General features: G+C 43.4%; 1 long non-coding RNA gene across 1 annotated transcript; it reads right to left on the bottom strand.

Moving 5' to 3' along the window:
* Window positions 1-6,531: 6,531 nt before the first annotated feature.
* On the bottom strand, window positions 6,532-7,704 carry LOC136993279 (uncharacterized). Its single transcript, XR_010885534.1, has 3 exons — window positions 7,650-7,704; window positions 6,723-6,811; window positions 6,532-6,595 (listed from the first exon to the last, which is right to left on the bottom strand). It is a non-coding gene; the product is annotated as an uncharacterized lncRNA (long non-coding RNA).
* Between the last annotated feature and the right edge of the window lie 5,153 nt (window positions 7,705-12,857).

The raw sequence follows: 12,857 nt of genomic DNA, 5'->3' as shown, positions 1-12,857 counted from the left end.
TTATCCTGAGATGTATCGCAGCCCCACAGATACATGGTGGGAGAGCCTGATATTTGCAGATTCTAGCAGAGTAGCAGAATGCAGAGAGAGCGGATGCTTCCTTATCTCCCTGTCTCCTCCCTCCTCCTCCTTTCTGTGTACCCAGCACAGTGGCTACGTGGAGTGAAGCATCTTGACTGATTTGCAACATCTTTCTTTTTCTCCCTTCCAGAGTTTGTGCAGACAGAGCACCTCTAAAGATTTCTGCCTCCGGAGAGCTCCCAGCTTTGTGCCTGGCTTTGTCCCCTTCTCAGTCTCCCACGGAGCAGGGCGCAGTGTAAGAAGTGGAATGGAATTTGAAAAGGAGAACATAAGTTTCAGGATGCTTTCACATGTCTGGGGTAAGAGAAGAGAGCTGGCTGCCACCACAGCTAGACCTTCTGGGTGCTGAGGCAGGAGGAAGGGGAGAGCAGGAGCAAAAGGGACAGAAGCAGCGCGGGCAGAACTGCCTTCTTTTCTCCTCCCTTTCCTTCCCAGACATAGTCATTTGCAGAGCAGCCTCAGGCTCTGAGCTCAGCAGCTCACAGGAAGGATCCCTTCCTATCCTACTTTCCAGCCAAGGGTCCCCAAGTCCTAGAGGGGGGAGATGGGCTACTGCCCAAGCAGCCGCAGGCTGTTCTGTGGGTGGAAGTGGCTGCATGAGGAACATGCAGGTTTTTACACACTGGAATGGAGCCAAAAATCAACTTCTCCAGGGAGGCAGGGATGCCCCAAGTGTGAGATCGGAAGCAGGACCCTTGTTACCAAAGAAGAAATGGCAACCATTTCCCTGCACGTGTCCTCTTACAGACTGCCAGAAATTGCTGCTGATAGCTTAGTGGCAAATGCCAACCTACTGCTGCAACTCTCATTTTCTCTGCTGCCTCCACCAGTTCCCCTAGAGAGAAGGATCTGAAAAAGCAGTAACAGTTCCACTGCTTGAACCAGCCCTAATTCCTGCAGCTCTTATATTCCAAATGGGCAATTTTCAGATGCTGTTCAGACAAGAAAAAATAGCTGGCATTTGATATTGGCAATGAAATTTCATTCCTCTGTTCCTCTTGGAAACCTACTGCTAGCATTATACACGACGAGATCACAACAATGTTACAGGGAGCTCTTTTTCTCTAAATCCGGTGATTCTTTTTTCTCTAACTCTGGTGGCTATTCTAGCACCCTAAACCTCACTCTTACATGAGCAGTACACTTCTTGAAGGCCAAGGCAACTTTTCTTTATATCTATGTGCCCTGGCTGATTGGGTCATCTATTTGACCAGTGCGGCAGGCAGATGTCTGCACTACGACCCTGGCGGATGACTGGTTACACTCGCCGCAGTCCCTGGCTGTGGCAGGGTGCCCGTGGAGTCACAGGAGAGTCTGTTCTCCGTTGGGACAGCCTCTCCAGCCCGGTGTAGGAATGCCCCCAGGGATCGCTGCAATGACATTAGGCAGGCTGTGGACCTGCACTGCAGAAACATACTGGGTTTCATCCTTCAGTTCCTTCAGGGTTGTTACTACCTTTCCTCATTTGCTGGTGTTCCCTTCCATTTCTTTGTAATGCGTTAGAAGGACAATTTAGCAGCACAGCATTTAGATGCACATGCATAAAATAGATCATTTTAAAATGCTCTGCATGCCAAAGACATGTCATTTCTTAGTATTCTTTGCAGAACTGATTTATTCTGTCAAAGGTTCAAACACTTAAGCAATCAATTGCTATTTGCTACAGTTATTATCCACTTACAACCATTCTGAGCTGCTTCCTACCAGATCTCAGTTTACATTATTCATCACAACTTAACATTTGTGCTGGTTGTTCTAAGTGAAGGACAGAAAGCAAGGGAGAAATGTACTTTTTCAAACATAGCTTCATTGTACCTCTGCTACATTTAAATTGCTGAACTTCAATTCCTCAAAGTCAACCTTCATTTCTATACAAGGCTTTGGTACATTTAGACACTACTTAAATCAAAATTTTTTGCAACTTTTCATTTTCATGAGAATATTTAGTCATTTGGTGCTTTTCTGTATCAAAAAGAAATGTCAAATCACTGAATTTCCCATTGAAATGAAAATATACTCTCCAGGTAGATCTAGTACAGACTAAATGTTGATGACTGCCAAAGAAATCAGAGCTGTACTATAAAAATTCAGATCCCTGTTTGATCAGTAGTCTAGCAAAACTAAAATGTAAAGAATCAAAGCACTTATTTAAAAAAAAATAGAAAAATTTGGTTTGAGTTCGACAGGTAAAATAAGGAAAGGTGTGAACTTCTCAGATACAATTTTCTAGTGCTATACAACAGATATTGGTCCCATGACTCATGTCATTAGCACACGTAATCTGATTCAGTTCCTGTCACTAGCTTTGTAAATCTACCTGGAAATGGACATGTGCATTTTTAAAATACAAACTCAAATCTCATCAGTGCAGCTGAATCGTCTGTTAGGAGATTAGCTGTGTCTGGATCTATAAACTCTTAAGGAAGGATTTCATCCCACTTGGGAATATTAAATCACCAGATTATCAAAACTTTCACGAGTCATTGCTACAGTTCATTTTTAAATGGTGTTTCAGTTGTTCTTCACCTTTCTCATTCAGTAAAGTCCCCTATGACTAGCAACATGGGACAGCATGATCTTTTGGACAAAATCACAAAGACTGAATTGCCTTCACTTGGAGAGGAAGAGTTCAGTTGTTATGGATGAGTCACTGGACTTCTTGGTTTCATGTCTTCTGAGTACTTGCCTGCAAGGACTTTTTTCCTGACTGACAACCACGAGTCAGATAATTCTGCAATCAGTTTCATTGTCCATTATGTAAAGGTGTCCAGGGCCAAGACTGCTCACTCCTGCACCTTAATCTAAGCTAAGTTTAAAGAAACGGCTTCTAAAGACGTGATTCATCTTCACTACCTCACGGTACATAACTATGATCCAAATTATATTTATGGTGTCTATTCCCCTAAGCTGTGTTACCAATCACAGCAGGTATACATTTTTAAGGTCTTCTCTCTGTCTGCTCCCATGAAAAGCTGTCAAGATGGTTTTACTGACTGTGCATAACATTTTTTTGAGGGGGAGGATGCTGATATTTGAATGCAGATGGGTGTAAAACATGTAATTCTGCTCATGGATAAACAGAGGTATAAAAGAGAATAGAAGAACTCATTGCTCCTTACTGTATCTGGTCTGATTAGCTCATATAGAGTCAATCACGCAGGCTCAGCCGTGTGCACTGAGTTGCTGTTAATGAGCTGCTGGTAAATGATGGGCTGCTCCCTTCCTCATTTCCTCCAAACAACCACAGGACAGAGCCAATTCCCTTCCTTTCCTGATGCAATCCTAAAGGATCTACCCATAGGCCTTCCTCCTGTTCCTCTGAGACAGATGAGAACCTGGTAAACACGTCTTTTCATAAAATTTGCTAACATAAGGTAAGCATAAGGGTTAGACAACCCTTGCTCTAGTAGGACAGAATCCCTCTATGCCATGGAGCAGCAGCAACAGTATGAATAATATCAGCCAGTAACAATACCTGTTTTTTACATAGCACTGTCCTTGGATGGCTGCCAAAGAATGTATACAGGAGGTCAGCAGGATCAGCCTCTTCTTTTCCCCAGCATTCTGAGAGGGGAGAAATAAAATGAGTCACAAATAATTGTCTAGGAGAAGAGAGGCCACAACCAGGTATAGAAGGCTCTACTCACAAACCAGCACTACCTACCTCTTTCAGTAGGATGGTCCTGCACGCTGGACCATCATCAATCTTACCTTCAGCCGGGAGCCATGTTCTAATAGCTCATTCTGGGCTTCATCTTGTAATTAAGCCTGCCTGTTTAATCAAGAGAAATAGCCAAGTTGAAAGATAATTTATAGTGTTATTCACTGCAAATCTCTACCAGACAAAGACCAGGGCTGGTCTGGATATTGCCTGGAAGGTGCACTGGTCTACTTTCGAGAGCTAGTATGGGTATCAAAAGGTTTGCTTTCAATCAGAGTTGACAGACCATTTTAAAAATCAAAGACTGGGATATCAGCAGTGCTGGAGGCCTAAAGTGAAATGAATTGATAGCATTGTTCAGAACTTCATCTAAACGGATTCTTCCTATACTTGGCTAATGCCAGTGCGAACAGTCACATCATTTAAATGGATATGGGCTCTACGGCTGAATTGTTCAGTGCAACTAAAATCCTTAATAGTGATATTTTGGTTCATTTTTCAGTATCAGAAAAGAATATTTTAATATATATAATCCATCTATAATCTTTGTATCAGGTGCTGGGAGCCAGATTGGCTGATGAAGTCAGAATCTGATAACAAAGGTGTCATTGTGCAGCAAGTATAACGGGAAAAATGCTTTCATTACTTGAGTAATGAGTTTGTAAAGCTGAATAACATTCCTAAGGTCCCTAGAGGTTATTCTATTTCATATTTATAAATTACATAAACTGAAGAAAGATGCTGAATGTACAAGGCCGTTAAATTAAACATTTTCCTAATCCAGAAGCTCCTGTCATGTGTAAAAGGTGCATTTTTCCCCCTCCCCTCTGCGTCTCCCCTTCCCTCTCCGAGCTCTGTCTCTGGTGCTGAGCGCGGGTCTCCCACGCCAGCCGGGAAAGGTTGTGGAGAGCTGCCTGGAGAAAAGCAGCTAGTCTGCAGCTGCTCGCCCTCCCCACCCAGGCTTTTGAGCCATTTCTCTTTTTGCCTCAGAACGTATGAGGCAAAGCTTCAAAGAAACTTGCAGTGCCTCCGCCAGAGCTTCCCCCCTCCGGGGAGCAGAGGGGCCTTCGCAGGAATGCATCACAGGGAAGCAGGGAGCACAAGGTCCAGCGTCCCGGATGCGAGCACAGACTATTGCAAAAAGTCAAAACAAGATCTTCTGGCGAGATAATGAGATTTCTGGTTTGAAAAAGAAAAATGTCTCTGCTTTGCCACCTACATTTGAATGTGTATGTTTCATTGCTTGAGCCTTGTCAACAGGAAGAAAATTCAAAAGCTAAAACCTCCAAGTCTAAAATAGAAAAAATACCCTCAATGTGCCTATTGCATCACCCAGCTTTGTAAAAGATTTCTGATCCCTAGAGAACAGCAGTGATTCAACTAAAAGTCATGCACACCGGCACTTTGTTTCAATTCTTTGTTAAGACTGATATTTTACACTTTTCTGATTTAAATATACAGTTTTGATAAATAACAAAAAACAATGAAAGCTATGTTTCAATCACTAGATTTTTTCTTCCATTTAAAAGGTATGTTACAAATAAGAGTTTGGATGGTCCTTGAAACCCATGATCTGAGAAATTTTTTTTTCATATTTTCTTTAATGCAGTGAGGACTCTGTATTCTTCTTCATTTGCAATGACTAGTACTACTTTTATGACTCAGAAAATGTGCAATGAACAGGTACAGAAATCTTGCAGGACTTTACATGGACTTCATAGTAAGACTGAATAAATCCACCATGTTTACTGATGATGCAGCGAGTGCCCCAGGAACAAAATAAAGAAAGCATCTCTGTAATACAGACAAACGCTATCAATTCAAATTCATAAATGTATTTAATTTTGGAATTGTTTATTGTGTAAAACAGTTTGATCTCTTGACAATAATAAAGCTTAAAACAGACTCTGTCTGAAAATCGGGAATGGCACGTGACTCTTGCACGCGCAGAGGCAGGACTCCTGCTGCGAGTTCCCCCGGGGACTGGGAAGGAGCTGGGCGTGCTGCGAGCCAGCCTCCACCTCCCCGGCACCGACGGGGGCCCAGAGCGGGTCCGCGGCACTGCGGCGGGCGGCACCAGCGCACCTGCAGGCAGGAGCAACGCCCCGAACTGCTTTGACTTCAGAGGGCACTCGGAGTGGAGGTACACGGGATTACATTACCTTAACTAAACGGAGAGTTTGACTTCCAGCGAAGAACAGATCCGCTCTGCCCACAGCGCTCGGCAACACGAGTTTTGACCTGCGCATCCTTCCTTTCACCCCTGCTGATGTTATTCACCATCATAAAATCTGACATTCTGAAATAGTAGCAGCTGCTAACTATTAAGTTAGATACACTCCCTGACAACTAATTCCTTCTGTATCTACTTGAAGCAATAAAACAGGTGGATGTGTTTGGTGAAAACAAGGATTATGCAGGGAATCTAATAAGCCTGCAGTTTAACCTTCACATTGCGAGCACCTAAATGATTCACCGCAGCCCAGAAATGGGAGCCCCTTCTCTTTAAGTGCAGCACCCCGCGTCTCTGTCAGTGATTCAGTCCAGACCCAGACAGGATCCCCGCAGGTGTGGCCACAAATGACTACAACTCCCACCTCTGCTGTTTTGTCTCAGGGTCCAATTAATGCCCCATTTAATGACTTTCTAATGGTGTGGACACTAAACCGAAGTTCTCCAGTCACTTAGCATAGACCAGGGAAGCTGCTGGCAAGGTCTTTGGCGTTCAGGACTAAACACAGGGAGATGCGAGCTGGCGACCTCGGAGAAGATGGGCTCTGTTCCAGCCTCCTGACCCGCACCACCTTACCTGCTCCTGTCCAAGCACGGAAACTTACTTCAGAGAAGGGCGACCTAGCACACAAATGTCAGAAATCTGTCAGGGAGGTATTCTCATGAAAGCAAAGGGTACCACCTACAGAGGAGAACGAACAGCATTTAACTTTGATGGCTACCGTTGCCTGTGGTAACACAGCATTACCTCGGTGCCTTGCCTCCAGCGGTGTCAAGGACCTGCTGAGAATCAAGGAGGTGTTGCTGCATAAATCACCGTTCTCAGACCTCAACAAGCTGCAGTAAAGCACAGTGGATTTCAATGCATTCAGTAGACAAGGGCTTATAATATTTCTTCTTTGGTTCAAGTTCTTTCAAGTCCCAAATTTTAAGGAACTCGCACTCTCAATGTAAAATGTATGTTTTAGTCATTGTTTTTACCAATTTTCCCTTAAATCAATTAAATAAATGACTACAGCTCCATCACCCCTCTTCTCTTTTCATGCTCATGCAACTCAGGGCGACTCTGTGGATTTCAGTGTGACCCAGGCACAAAATGAAAAGTTTGTACGCAGGGACAGGCCATGAACATTGGCCAGTAATTCAAAGTTTGGATGTTTGCAAAATAGAGAACCCACAGAGGAAAATTATTTAAGCCAATTGAGTCTTTTGGACCTTCACTTCTGAGGGAGAGAGTAGGAAATATGGCCCTATGTCTCTCCCATAACCTGCTCTTCCTATTGTGGGTTTCTTAAAGAGAAGCCAAATCCTAGCTCAATATGTGAGTGCACTATGTCCTTTCCTGAAATCCTTATGCCCATCTATTCCTTCTGGGAGACCCAGCAGGAAAAATCTCAGGAAAAATCTTCAGGAAAAATCCCTCCAAGGTGGGACTTGCTACAGAACACCATTATCCAAGAGCTCACAGCAAGTCACTGCAAACCTGCTGCAAAACTTTCTTCCTGACTAATGGGACTGACACAGGAGACGGATGAATTCCTTTTAACTATGTTTAAATGTGTGTGAAATTGCTCGTTCCTTTTATCGCCACCTGCTTGTCTATGATTTTAGTAGGGGAAGAGTCCATTACGAAGAGAATACATTATACGAACAAAGCCCCAAAGGAAAGGCATACCTTACTGCAGCCAATTATCTTGAATTGAAGCACGAGGCTGCTCCTGATAACAACGAGCAAAACGGAGCCAGGTGTGAGTCCTCTCTCTCACACCCGGCTGGACGCTGCTCAGGTTGAGCCCCTAGAAAAGATGAAGCACTCCTTTCACATTCAATGACATCTGCTCTCCCATCAGCTCTTGCCTCCACGTTGCCGAGCATTGCACCACATCACGCTCAGAACATCTGTAAATGTGCCCAGGGGCCAATTCCAGCCTGTGAGATCCTCCTGTTACTTAGCAAAATCATCCTTTTCCCCTTGATCTGAATCTGAGATAGGATGCAAGCTGGCCAGCTCTGCTGGCAGCCCAGATGGTGGTCTCCGCAAGCGCAGCCTGCTTTGCGCGCGGGACAGGCCAGGAGCCTGCGCGCAGGCAGCTGCAGCCGCTCGGCTGGCAAACGGCAGCTCCCCAAGCTGCAGGACTGGCGCGGCGGCAGCACCCCCCTCTCTGCTACAACAGTGTCTGCAGGGCAGGGCTCTGTGTTAAAACCCCCCACGCTTATAAGCCTATGAAGAAGCAGCAATTTACACCTGCTCTCTTCTTTGAAAACGTGGCATCTGCAAAAAAAAAAAAAAAAAAAAAAAAGAGAGATAAATTAATTGTATAACAAGAAAATGTTCAGCCAAAAAGGAAGGCGGTGGAACTCAGTACGTTTATTTTGTCACTCCAAAGTAAACATCACTAATTAATTTCAGGTCCTCCTTGTGGTGCTATGCTTTCTTTTCAGTGGAATGAATTGCCCTGAGGTGAACAGACTTTGGATGGTTTTACCATATTTTTTTTTACAGAGAAAAAAAATCCTCTCTGTGATGAAAAATGCAAATGAAAGATGCTGGGTAGGATCTGCAAAATACTTACATATATCTCCTGAAATAGTATTCGAGCTTTTATTCTCATGAATTTCCTGGGAAATTATCCCCATTTTGCAGACAGAGGACAGGACCAGATGACTCATGCAGGATCACTCAGGTGTTCCCCGACCCCCCCCCTTTTTTTTTTTTAAACAAACCCCTTTTTTCTATTGTTTCAGGCAGCCCAGAAGCATTTCAAAATATATCCACCCTAAAAGGAATCAATCCAGTCAGGAGTAATATACAGAACCATTTGCATGGTCAGTTAAAAAAAATTATTGGGCTTTGTAATTTAACGGCCATAACAGCTAATACACCACATATTGACATTTTATTCCTCAGAAAAAAAGAAATCATGCTCCTCTTTGACAGAAGAAACCTATTCATAATGCCACAATGTGGAGAAAAAACTCCCAGGAACTCGATTCTAACACGTGGATGGGTTTACTTGGTCTTTCTTAGGCTTTCAAGTTCATCTTGCTATACATAACTAGGATGTTGTCCTGACACAGTTTTACTTGCATGTTGTCCTTTGGCAATGAGTTCTGCAGCTGAACAATATTCCATGAAGCAAAAAGAAGTGGAAAACAGAAGTGGAACAGGCAAATCCACGAGTGCAGAATTTTGTGCAGCAGAGACAACAGCCCACCACACACTTACAGCCAACACCACAAGCCAGGTAAGGGCTTATTTGCAACCCTCTCTTCCAAACAGGTCTCTGGTGAAGCCTTTGAAATCCTCCATAGGGGGAACACAAGTTCCTAAGCATCAGTTTGGCTCTCACTCTGAGAAATCCAGCTGTGCCATTCAGTTCCGATCAAAGATGAAGTAGACACACCTGCCCACTTGAATAAGCATTTAGTATGTTCCGTTTCAATGTTCTCCTTTAAAACCTGCATTGTGTCGGTCAGAGCCAGACCAGAGGCACCTTGGCTGCCCTGCTCCAGAGGTGGATGTTATCCCCGCTGAGGTCAGCGCTGTAGATTCCCTCAGCTGCAGCTGCAGCTCATTTGAGCTTCCAGCACTGCCAGGAGCATGGGATGCAGGCAGGCAGGCAGGGGCTACAGAAACTGCCCCTTTCAAAGCACGAGGTGACCTTTGCAGTCACAAAAGAAGCCTGACGGTTTCAGAGGGGAAACAACACCAGCCACGGGACTGCTTCACTGAAAAGCCTTTGAGGTTTGCCAGGTGTTCCCACTGAAGAGGCCATCCCTGTAACTTGCCTTTACAGACTTCCCCGTGGAGAACATTTTAGGTATTTACCCAGCAGCGGCGTTTACTGGACAGCAAATACCTCCACTTGTTGATGGAGCCCTTTAAAAGGTGTGCTTGGTGCTGGCTTTGGTGAATAAAGCGAGGAAGGAGAGATAATCAGTGTATGCCGACCTGGAGAAGGAGGTTGTTTCCCAGGGCTGCCTGGGTAGCTAAGCACCGAGGGCAACCAGTCCCACCAGGATTACAGGTTTTATGCTGCTGAGCTCTGACAGAGCAAAGGCTTCTTCTCTACCTGATCAGGATGTGGCAGGAAGTATCATCCCTAGGTTATCCCTCAAGGGATGGCATCTTTTCAAAAACAGTTGTGTCAAAAAAAGTGTGGCTTTGAAGTGATGAAGTGTCTGAAACACAGCCCAGAATAGTCTGTTGCCCAGGAAATTATGAGACAGGTAACAACTAGAAATGAACAGGGGTTTTCTTCTTCTCTAATCTCATGGGCCTGTGGAGGAACAAACTGAATCCAATGGGTGATCCTCATTCACATTTTCTATACTGCTGCATAGTGTTCCTGTTCATCTCTAGGGTTGTTTTCAGTTACGATGTGCAGAGAAACATCATCACTGGCCATGAGGACCAGGGGGAAGATAGAGATTTACTTTCATTAAGATGTAGCTCATAACACAAGCCCATGTATTTCAAAATCCACTGCCCAGTATAAGCCTGAAACTGCACTAAAATAAAAACTGAAGTTTCAGAGAATAAAAAAAAAAGACTGATTTTACTAGCAGCTACAAATGTTCAAACAGGAACTGAGAGCCCTGTTCCTTTATATGATGCAGAAGATAAAATGATTTGAAAGCAAAAGTGAAATGAGAAGCCTTAAAGCATTTCTGAAGACTGTCTTACTGCTGCAAAATAACTCTTGAACATCAGGTTCCTTTTTTCAAAAGGTGACTGGAGAATAGGTGGAGTTCTTCAGGTCATATTTGTGTTCTGCTTTCCTAATGAAAATGCTGATTTTTCACTGAAAATCTGAATGAAAGCCAGGACATAAATGTAAGCAACACAAACCGTAAAATTTAGCTATAGACCAGAAAATTTACCCAATTCAATAAAAATAATCCTGTTTACCTTAGGAAGCAAGTATTTCTTTATAAAAATAAAATTTTCAACTTCAGTCTCTCAAGCCAAACTACTGTTCTTGAGTTTGTCTGCTGCCAACCCACGAGGCTCTCACTTCAGAGCTGAAAGTTGGAAGAGGCAACCAATTTAGGAAGAAAGAGTCTTGCAGAAAGTTTCATGCAGAAAGCATGTCTTTTAGGGAAGAAATTCCCAGTAGAATGAAGGATTGCAATCTATATACACCTGAACCATTAGATGTGGAAGACTGCTTTGTCTCAGGTATATGGAAGGTAGCTTTGAAACTTGCCCTGACATATCACTCCTTACCTTCGTCGGATTAGCACTCATCTACTTTACAGCAGCCTTTTACATCTCTTATGGCTTGGGCATCTCCCACTGGGATTCTTTTATCCTTATAATATTCCTGGTCTCTTGCAACAGGATTTACTCTTTGTGGGATTTTTTTTTTTTAACATTTCTTCAAATATTGCAGTGTTTTGGGGGATAAATTTTGGAAACATTGACTATTCCAGTTTTGATTTGCATTCATATTGCAAAAAGTGTTTCTTCCAAGCAGTTCCTTTTCTCTTTCCAACTGCACTTCATTCAACTCTTTTCCTATAATCACAGGAAAAGCAGAATTACCCAATGCTTTATTATCTCTTCTTAACCTTATTGCCACATCCCCATCTGCACTCACTAAAACTCCCGCCTTTCAAGAAAAGAAGTCTACACCTATTCTTTCCTTTCAAAGGTTAGATGCTCTGTTCATTTTCCTGAATGATCTGTGCAACCCTCCATCTCCATTGGATACCCAAAATTTTAGGGATAGTGACACCACACACTCCTTAAGGCAAAACTCACTCTCCTGTGAAGTGACACATGGAGATAATTGCATCATCAGCAGGAAGAGTTCTTTCCTGAAATAGCTTTCTCCGACTCTCTGTGCTTGAAATGACTTGCTTGCCAAACTGCAATTTTTACGTCAGTGTTGTTCACTTTGGTGCTCGAAAACTGAGGGTCTGTTAGATACAGAAATATTAGGCAGGATGTCTTCAAAAATGCCCTTCTGCCTGTCTCTGTGACACGGTGCTCTGGTGGGTGGCGAGAGGAATGCTGAGCCACATAGGACATAGCTCCACATGACAATTTCTCTGGCAGCCAGGTGATTTTAAGAGGTTGTTGACCATCTCCCAGCTATATTTTAGTGCCTTCCAATCTGTGCCTAGACATCTCTTTAAGGAGCTGTAAACCAACTCCAGGAATAAGACTTGCCACTTCACCTGTGCACCCTGATGAAAGGGAAGGTTTTTTAACACCCCATATCTTTTGCTGATCCATTTTGGAGTGCAGCGGAACCATAGCTGTATCAGCAGCACAAAGAGATGTTACTACAGTACAAGGACAATAAGCCAAAGCCTCCTAAAATTGCTTTGTTACATAAAGTTACACAGGAGCTACCTTCCCTATGCATTGCAAGTAGGATGTGAAAGACAAATTTATCCAAGGTTTCCTCTTCTTTGCCTCCTTACTCTCTCATATCTAGGGAGACAGCTCACGTAAATGAGACAAACCAAAATCCTGCACTACCAGAAATCTCTCATCAGGAAAGGAGGAGGGAACCCTGTGTCAAGCAGCTCCAGAGTCTCAAAGTCCAAGTGATAAAAGCCTGCCTGAAGATACTTTGTGATCATGGTGAAGCAGCAGGAGGAAGATGACTCACAGCCTATTAGCAGTATCAATTTGAATTAACTGGGCTGTGATGATTTCATTACTGTTTTCAATAATCTTAATTAAATACTAAGTGATAACTTATTAAGTAAGTTGAGCTAAATCAGCTTCTTTTAATTTATCATTGATTACCCTGAGATGGTTCCTAAAGATCTGAATGTAAAGGTCCAATATTTCCTGTTAAAGCTAGCAAAAGTTTCAGTACGGGCCTAACTGGGGGAACTCAAGCAAAAGAGCTAGCTAAAATGT

Source organism: Apteryx mantelli, chromosome 13 (assembly GCF_036417845.1).
Source record: "Apteryx mantelli isolate bAptMan1 chromosome 13, bAptMan1.hap1, whole genome shotgun sequence".
NCBI lineage: Eukaryota > Metazoa > Chordata > Aves > Apterygiformes > Apterygidae > Apteryx > Apteryx mantelli.
Note: the sequence above shows the minus strand (reverse complement) of the source record. Positions and strands in the feature narration are given on the sequence as shown.